The following is a 9487-nucleotide window of genomic DNA, read 5'->3' as shown; positions in this document are numbered from 1 at the left end:
AACTATTTGTATTCAACCAATTACACTACTAGCCAAGTTCATTTCTATGTTTAAAAATGAGCAAGTTGGCCTTCAAAATTTTTATTATAATTGCATAATCGTCCAAATTTCTATTTATTCATCATGTGATCCATGTATGTCCAAATTTATGGAATTAGGTTTTACCTCTTGACTTGAAGTTTCATCCAAAAACTTAAAGTGATAAATATATATTTTTTTTATGAGAATTAGGTGACAATTTAATTTTCTTCGTTAAAAATTCGAATAATGATTGAAGATTGAGAAAAGGGTAAAATCTACAAGACTATGTCAACAAGACTTTGAGGCGGGGTGGTTGAGTCAACATAAAGCGTGAAAAGCTTGCCATAGATGCGTCTACCATATGTCATCATAAGCTTCTATCTTTGACTTTTTGTGTATATGATTTCAGATTGAGAGTTGACTAATTCTGCAATTGGAAAATCGGAGGCATTTTAAGCAGCTTATTTTTGGATTAATTATAGGATGATTCTTCAAATTATTTTGTCAACTATTTCAAGCCATTTTACATCTGGCTTGTGAGTTCCTAATCTTTTCTTTCATTTTCAGTATGATATCATTTTCTTTCTATTAAATTCAGATTTATCTCATCGCCTTGTCAATTAGGTCATTACAACCTGGAATTGATCCAATCGGCCCTTTATCTTACTTAAACAGCATAATATTATTAATTAGCTGATCTTAATGAACATTTTTCAGAGAAGTAAAAAACTACAAGATTACAATTAATAATAGTTGGTAAATTTAATCAGTTTAGAACATATTGATAACAAACTAATTACTGTAATAAAAGTGAGTATTACTTCGATTCATCTCCACATTTTAACAGTACGTAGGATTTGAATGATCGATCTTTCTTATACATATCTTAAGACTCATTGCAAGAGTTCGGCTATATCGAGTCATTGACTTTCACATTACATACATCGCACATTTTTCCTACATATTCGAAGTTCTTTATTATTTAGTTATCATGTTATTGTACGATTTCATCTCAACTTGTGAGATTGTTATAGGTTATCCTTTTTGAATCTTTTCTAGTCTTCCTCAATATACATATATTTTGGAGATATCCGTTAAAGACTCTTTTGATATCATACAAACACGGCAATAAATGATAAATAGGAAAGAACACATCTAATGCCAATGAAAATAAAAACTGTAATCCACCATAACAAAGTAAAGATTGGAATCCACTAGGAAATCAAATCATATTAATACCCAAACATCTACTTATAACAAAAAATTCAACAAACAAAAAAATTGCGAACAAGTTCTAATTCTAGGAAAAGTCAAATGATATCAAATGGTAATTAGCACAAAACATTTCAATGTTTAAAGTTTATTGTGCAAAACATCCTCATTGATAAGTGCATTTTATCCACTTATTAAAGCCACATTACTAAGCTTTTCTTTCTTTCTTTTTTTTTGTCAAAGTATTGAATTCTACTTAACTTGGATTAATTTTCTATCATTTCAGTATTGGACCCATTTTAAGCAATTGAAAAAGAAAGAATGATCAACTAGCTATTGAATGGAAGGTTTGAGACTAAATTGCATTAATTGGGAAAAGTGAAGTTTTGAAGAGAAATATTATATTAAGTGGGCTTCGACCAAATTATCAATGGAAAAAAATTAAATTGGACTTTGGACAAATGGAATGAGAAATCAAACCTATCAAAATTGGACTCCTTTTTCCACAAAACCAATTAGTGGCTCAATTGGAATGAAGAAAAAACCACTTGGACTCTTTTTTTCCTCTAGAACATTGGCAGCGGAGATTTGGAATAAAACGAGACACACATAATTATGCAAAAACATCTAGGGGGTGACAATTGAGTCGAGCGGCTCGAACTCGTATTTGGACAAGCCCGAACACGAACCGAGAGGATCTGCTTGCTAGGCGAGTTGAACACGAACTCGTATTTGGACGAGTCCGAGCACGAGCCGAGTGAGTCTGCTCGCTAGGCGAGCCGACCCACTTGGCTCGCCCACGGCTAAAACGAGCCGAGCTTGTGGACTCGTAAAAAAGGAACAAAAAATTCAAAAAAATTAAAAATAAAAGAAAATTATTTGAGCTTGTGGGCTCGGCTTGTGGCTCACAAGCTTGAGAGCTCGCCAAGCTCGTGGGTAGATGAGCCGAGCTTCTCAACTTGATTCGATCCATTGACACCCCTAAAAACATCCACACGCATAAAGAGGGCTTTAAAACACAAGGCAAGAAAATTGGACACGGCAAGGCTGAAGGGAGACAGAAAACGGCATGCACGAGGCGAACAGATACGGCAGCAGCAAGAGAAGAATTAATTCCAATTCTTTGTGTAATAATTCATCAAAAATTGTGGAAAGAATTTGGAAATTTCCACAATTTGGAAATTATTCACGTTCCGTCAAGTTTTTGGTGATGTCTTTTCACTTTTATTTGTTTAATTTTGATATTATGAGTAGCTAAACAATTTTAGTACTGGGATTACGATGAAACTTATATCATGATCCTTTAACTTTTGAATCTTATTTTTTTTTATACTAAAGTATGTTTTTAGTTTGAAAACAATCATAATGAGATTTACTTCCTCTACAATTACTTAATCAGCAATTGTATGAATCTTATTATTTATTTTACTTTCGAAAGATTGAAAATAAATTAGACATAGTTATAATTATCGTAAGATCCGATAAAGGATAAAAATATACCGCCATGATTTACGTAATCTTTAAGTATTCATAAATCATTAATACATTCTTATATGTTCGCATCCGTCATAAAAATATAGTCCGACCACGTATGAAAATATGTTTAATTCTACTAAAAAATTTAGGGATATTGATATTCAAAATTGAATCATATTGTCAAATTGAAAGGTTCGGGATTAGAAGGGATTGATATAAGGAAATCCAGAATCCTAATACGCTTTTCATCATTATATTTTTATAAAACTCGCATTTATTTATAACCTTTTATTGATTTTAATTAATTTAGGTCCTACATTCATATGTAATTTAAATGGTTACAATTTAGTTATAAAAAAATCATAAATTTTCATTATTTCAATTAAGGCTAAATTCATTCAAACTTGAACTAATACAATCTTCGTGGATACAATATTTAATCTCAAAAATTAATTTTACTACTTGTTAACAAACTGTGAAATTGCGGTGTTTTAAATCGAAAAGATTTAGCAACACTCACCTTGCCTTTTTTTTTTTTTTTTATCCTACTTATACATTTCACTGCGAAAATCATTGTTTTCATCCATTTTCTTAATAAAAAGTTGTGAAATGATGAATATACCTACATTTGAATAAAACAAAAAGAAAAGAAATAAAGAATTAATGGCAACCATGGTTCCAAATTTTTCAAAATATTACAAATGAGTACTAAATAAATAATTAAAATTCAAAACAAAACAAAACAAAAAAGACAAAAAAATTAATTCCTCTTCTCCCCCCACTCCAACCTAACCGACCCCAAAGAAATTGTAAATGGTAAGCACCCGTTTGGCCCTCATTTTTCCTAATTAAAGGAGTAGTATTTTATTATTATTATATTTTTTATTAAAATGAATGATTGAAAAAGAAGGAAAAGATTTCGATTTACTTATAATATTATTTTATCGAAAATTGTGTAATTGAAATGTGAGAGGGAAAATTGAAATTCAATTTAATGGGGGCCAAATGAGGGATAAAATACAACCCTTTTTTTTCCGTTCAGTATCTTACATTAAGTGCTTGTTTGGTGACGATTTTAAGCCAATTAAATTTTTATCTATTCAAACTGTGATTTTTGAATTCTTATCTCATAGGTAAAACACACTTTATCTCTAATGGTCAAAAAATCAATTCTCAAAATCCCTACCAAACAAGCTCTTAAAAACAAATTATCCTAACAAATGTTTATCTCCGTAGAGTTGAAACCCGAGTTCATTTGCAAGAGCTGACCATGAAGTTTTGAAAGGAATTTTGGGAGAAAACACAAAATGACCTTTAAGGATTGGACACGAAAAGCAACGAGAATCGCAAATTCAATCCTGCGATAACTACAAACAAAATGCTCAGAGAAATTCTCCTAAACTTATTCTTGAATTCCGATGACTCAGATTGTGATAGAGGGTTACTGTCACTGGAGTTATTCTTGTAGATTCATTCTAAGCATTGCACAGAAATGATGTTGAATTAGAAAATAAATAACAAGTCTAGCTTTAGGGCTTTACTGCTAATCGCATTGTAAAAGTGCCTCTTCTTCTCCATGACAGCATAACCATTGATGTCAAAATAAAGAACATAATCTCAAAATACTCCAAAATTTAAAATCCAGATGAAGAGTCAAATTCTTGAGCTGAAAACTGTTGGAAATGTTGAACTAAATGCATCTCCTCAAGAAAACGCTAAAAAAAAAAACACACACACACACACAGAGGTGCTGGAAGAGAAATGGAATCATAACTACATCACATATTCTAATCTTTTCGACGAATATCATCTCAAATCTTCACATTTTACCTCCGAAGTATTCCTTTTTTATGAATTGAGAGTAGAGATAAAGAAAAGAAGGAAAATTGTTGAACCCACCAATCCAAAGTTCAAAAAATCTGTGGCCTGTGGGTTAGAGGAAGAATTGTTAGATTGGAAAAAGATTAANATTGTTGAACCCACCAATCCAAAGTTCAAAAAATCTGTGGCCTGTGGGTTAGAGGAAGAATTGTTAGATTGGAAAAAGATTAAGGCCCTGTTTGGCACCCATTTTTATCAAAATACATTTTTCTTTCTCTTCTTTTCAACCACACATTCTTCATTAAAATAATATTACACGTAAATCAAAAACTTTTTCTTATTTTTCAACCACACATTTCCCATCAATTTACTATTCAAAAATTCATTTTCACATAAAAATTCCTATCAAACACCCTCTAACTATTTGCTTGAAAAAGAAGACTGGAAAATATACTCTAGGAAAATGTGAATCTTGCTTTAAAAAAATTATGCTGGCAGCAGCGGCGGTGATGGGAAAAGGTGCTGCAAAAAAGAGGAAAAAGATGACGTGATTTTTTTTTTAATTATATATTTGGGATTTATTTGTAATTTTTAAAAAAATTAGGATTATGATTGTAATTACTTCTTTATTTATTTATTTTTAATTTGTTTTCTTTAAATAGAAGGTATATTTTCCATTTCACAGCTTTTTATTAAGAAAATGGATAAAAATGAAAATTTTCACAATGGAATGTGATAACGAAAAAAAAATGCAAGATAAGGACATTTTGCGCAATGAACTTGTAACGTAGAGATGTTCTATGCTAATTACTCAATATAAAACTATATGATTTCAAAGAAGACTCTCAAACTTCGTTGCTATCCAATTCAAGTGACAGATTTAAGTGGAAGACTTTAACTTCCTGTTTTCATTTAGGCAGCAACTTTAATGGTGTCATATGTAAGTCCCCCTTTCTTCAAAAGAACTTGACCTCGAGTTATAATCAAGGTAACAAGGTTGATTGAGATATTATATTGAACCATATCCTATAATTTAAAAGGTATTTGAAATTTCCATGTCCTTCAGTGTATCAATAATATAGACATTGTCATCGATCATTTTAATACACAAAAAGTACTATACTTTTTCAACTTTAACATATTGTACGTGCCAATGGGAAACTTTTTCTCCCAAAAAACACTATTGATCTCTTTTTTTTGTAGGGGTGACATAGTCAATAGATCGTGGGTCATCTCGCGTCCACATAAGCTTTTGTCCCACACAATGAACGGATCGTAAATTTCACATGGCCTTCTTCAGCGTGAGTAGAGACGGCCATGCACACTTCAAAAATCAAGTCAGCCTTTGTAAGAGTAAATATTTGAGTATAGGACGTGCTTAAGATATGAACCACTAAAGTAAAAAAGGGTTCGGATCAGGGAAAAGTATAAAGAATAATGAGATATTGCAAAAGTTATATGTTGAAAGCATAAACTTGGATTACCTTTGAATGGCACAATGCTTAAGCTTTATAGTATAAGAGGATGAGTAAGAACCGTTAGATAAAGAGACAATTGGCCTCATCCTAACGGTTGAGGTACCTTGTCAAAGGCATCAATAGGTAAGTCCTAGACTTAGGCATATTTAAAGTTATGATCTTTTGCTACCCTAGGCTGACAAATAGGGGTTAGACTGGATTTGACATGTTGACTTGATAGAGTGGTTGGCTGTTAAAGTGTGTTGTCACATAAAACATAAATAGAAGATCTAGTGCGAAAGATCCTTTGTAGCGCCTCTATTTGCCTCGCATTATACCCTTATATGGGTTCGGCTCACATATGGCTTCAGTTTCTTCATGGAGGTTCTAAAATTACCACATGAGCAAGAATATGTGGAGTACGAGCCCAGGTTTGTTTACTAAGTGGTTTCCATGTGGTCATGCTTACAACCTTGCTGAAAGTGGCATAAAAATAGTCCTTAAGTCCATTTATGAAGATTCATATAATGCGTAAAATTGTGAGTCGAAGTATGTTTTTTTTTTTTTTTTTTTTTTTTTTTTTTTTTCCATTTCTCATGTTCTATTTTTTGGAGATGGTACTTTAGTATGGGCTATTTTATGCTTGTTGAACCCGTGTTTTTCTAACCTCTCAATTGCGAAGGGATAATGCATCACAATAGTCCACCAAGTCAAAGTATGGTTATTTATGGAATACCAACAAACGAGTAAATTTTTTCAAAAATTGCAAACATGTTTTAAAGCAAGGACCATGCATCAAGGCAAGCCTTTCGTTGAAGATGAAGCCTGTGTTAAGGCTAAATTAAACTTAGGCGAGGCCCTTGCATTAAGGGTGAACCTGTTGCTAAAGATGAAGCTTGTGATAAAATTGATTTGAGTTGAGACGAGGCCTTTACATTGAAGGCGAGCCTCTTATTAAAAATGAAGCCTATGTTAAAGCTAAATTAAACTTTGGCAAGGCCTTTACATTGAGATCGAACCTATGTTAAGCCAATGATAAAACTGATTTAAGCTTAAGCGAGGTCCTTATATTGAGGGCGAGCATGTTGGTTACATTGAGGATGAGCCTGTTGTTAAAGATAAAGCCTGTGATAAGGCTAATTTGAGCTATGGTGAGGCCCTTACATTGAGGGTGAGTGGATTGGTGAAGAGATAGCATTTGATAAAGCTGAATTGAACCTATGAGAGGCCCTTGTATGAGGGTGCGCCCATTGGTGAAGACAAAACCTTTGATGAGAATGAATTGAACTTGTGGAAGGCCCTTACATGAGGGTAAGCCCATTGGTGAAAAGGTAGCCTTTGATAAAGTTGAATTGAATGCCGAGATCCTTATTTAAGGGCGAGCCTGTTGATAAAGAGACAGTGGTTCATAAGGCTGAACTAAACTTGGGTAAGTTCGTTGTATAATAGAAAGTCAATTGATGAAGAGGTAGCCTTTGAAGCGCCTCACACTTACTTTTTTTTTCCGAAGCAGTTTGACTTCCTTGTACAGTAGATAGTTCATCCACGCCAAGGGCTCCTTCCATGGTGAGTAGTTTATCTATGGAAGACTTTGTCTTTGTAGGTATGAAGGTGGGCTCCCTTTGGGGTACTTTACTCCTCTCATTTTAACCAATTACTTCATGTAGGATTTGACTCTTTCATGCAATTTCCTCCATGGTCTTTGGTCCATCCATGAAAGAGATTTTCCATGTAAGTATTAGGGGGCCTCTAGTGGGGTACTTCATACCTCTTCTTTCGATGCTATTTTACTTTCTTTCTAGAGGTGACTCTTTCATATAGGGGTTTCTTCTGCGGTATTTGATTCATCCATGAAAAGGGGTTTACTTCATCTGTCTCTTGGTGGGCCCCTAGTGGGACGCTTTATACATTTTTTTTCAAGATTGTTTTACTTCTGTACGGTGGACTCTTCAATGCAATGGTTTCTTCCATGATGTATGATCCATCTATGAAGGGATTTTGCATAGCCGAAGCTGATGCACAGGCAAGATGAGGCTTTACATGATGGAAGAGCTAATGTATAGGCGAGATAAGACGTTTTATAAAGGAGGTGCTGATGCATAGGTAAGATGAGGCTTACATGGTAGAGACACTAATGAATAGGAAATATGAGGCCTTGTATGGCAGAGATGCTAATGCATAGGTAAGATGAGGTCTTACATGGTGAAGGCATTGATGCATAGATGAGATGAGCTTTTACACTTGGAAAAATAATAGTTGTAGCATTGGAATCTTGTGCTCTATGGATGAAGCCTCTGAAAGCAAGTGAAATATTTGTGCAGATCTAAAGTCCTAAGTTTCAAGGATAATGTCTCTTAATTTATTAAATGTGAAGCCTTGTTCAGAGGTCCTAATTTTTTAGTGGCCACCTTTTCTTCAAAGCTTATTTCCCTTCATAGTCTCTTCTTCAGAGGCTTTCCCTTTCTTGAGGGTTGTCCTGATCATGGCCTCCTCTATAGGCCTCCCATTTTTCAAGGGTTTTCGTCGTTATGGCCTCTTCTTCAGAGGTCGTCGTGCTCATGGCCTTTTCTTCGGAGGCTTCCCTTTCTCAAGGTTATTCCATTCACGATATCTTCTTCAGATGTATCCCTTTATTTATGGGGTTCTTCTATTTATAGCTCCTTGTTCAAGAAGCCCCTTTTCATAGTTTTTTTCATTTATGGCCTCTTCTTCATATGCCTTCTTTTTACAGGGGTTCTTCTATTCATGGTCTCTTATTTAGAGGCCTCTCACTTCAAACGTTTTCCCATTTTACTACTTTTTTTTAGAGTTTTCTTCTTTACAGGTTTGTTTTTATCCATGGCCTATTTTTAGTAAGCTTCATTTTTTAGGGGTTCTTATGTTGATGGCCTCTTCTTCAAAGGCCATCTCTTTCAGAGGTTGTGCATATTCTCTTGTATTTGAAGGAGAAGTTGTTACATAAGGGCATTTTACTAGGTAATGCTCTTAATGTTGGTGATCATTTTCACCACTTGTCATGTGGGGTGTGCATTGACGCTTCCACCTCGACAATGTACTTGATAAGGTCGATGATGGGTGACTTTCGTTCGGAGGACATCTTTTTTAAGGACCTCTCTTGACCTCCTTGGGTTTCTGTCTTCATCACTAGCACTCATTGTGGTTGGACGTTTATTCAAAAGGAGGGTCTCTTGAGTGGATTTTTACGCTAAAATACTCATTTCTGAAGGAGTTCAATCACCCATGATGTTGATTTAAACTTCAAATCTTATATCGTTAGGACTTCTATTAGTTATTAATTTAAGAACAAATCATTTTTTAAGGGGGGGAGCTAAGACACTTTTCTAGTAGCTTTTTCTACTGGGTTACTCGTGATTATAGTGTGATTTACTATAGACGGAGTCAATCTATTAACCTTATTTTTCATAAGGACTAGCCAATAGATCTCAAGTCCTCTCACGTCCACGTAAGGTGTTTATCTGGCACATTTGGACAAACCGTAA

The sequence above is a fragment of the Olea europaea genome, chromosome 6 (assembly GCF_002742605.1).
Source record: "Olea europaea var. sylvestris chromosome 6, O_europaea_v1, whole genome shotgun sequence".
Classification (NCBI taxonomy): Eukaryota; Viridiplantae; Streptophyta; class Magnoliopsida; order Lamiales; family Oleaceae; genus Olea; species Olea europaea.
Note: the sequence above shows the minus strand (reverse complement) of the source record.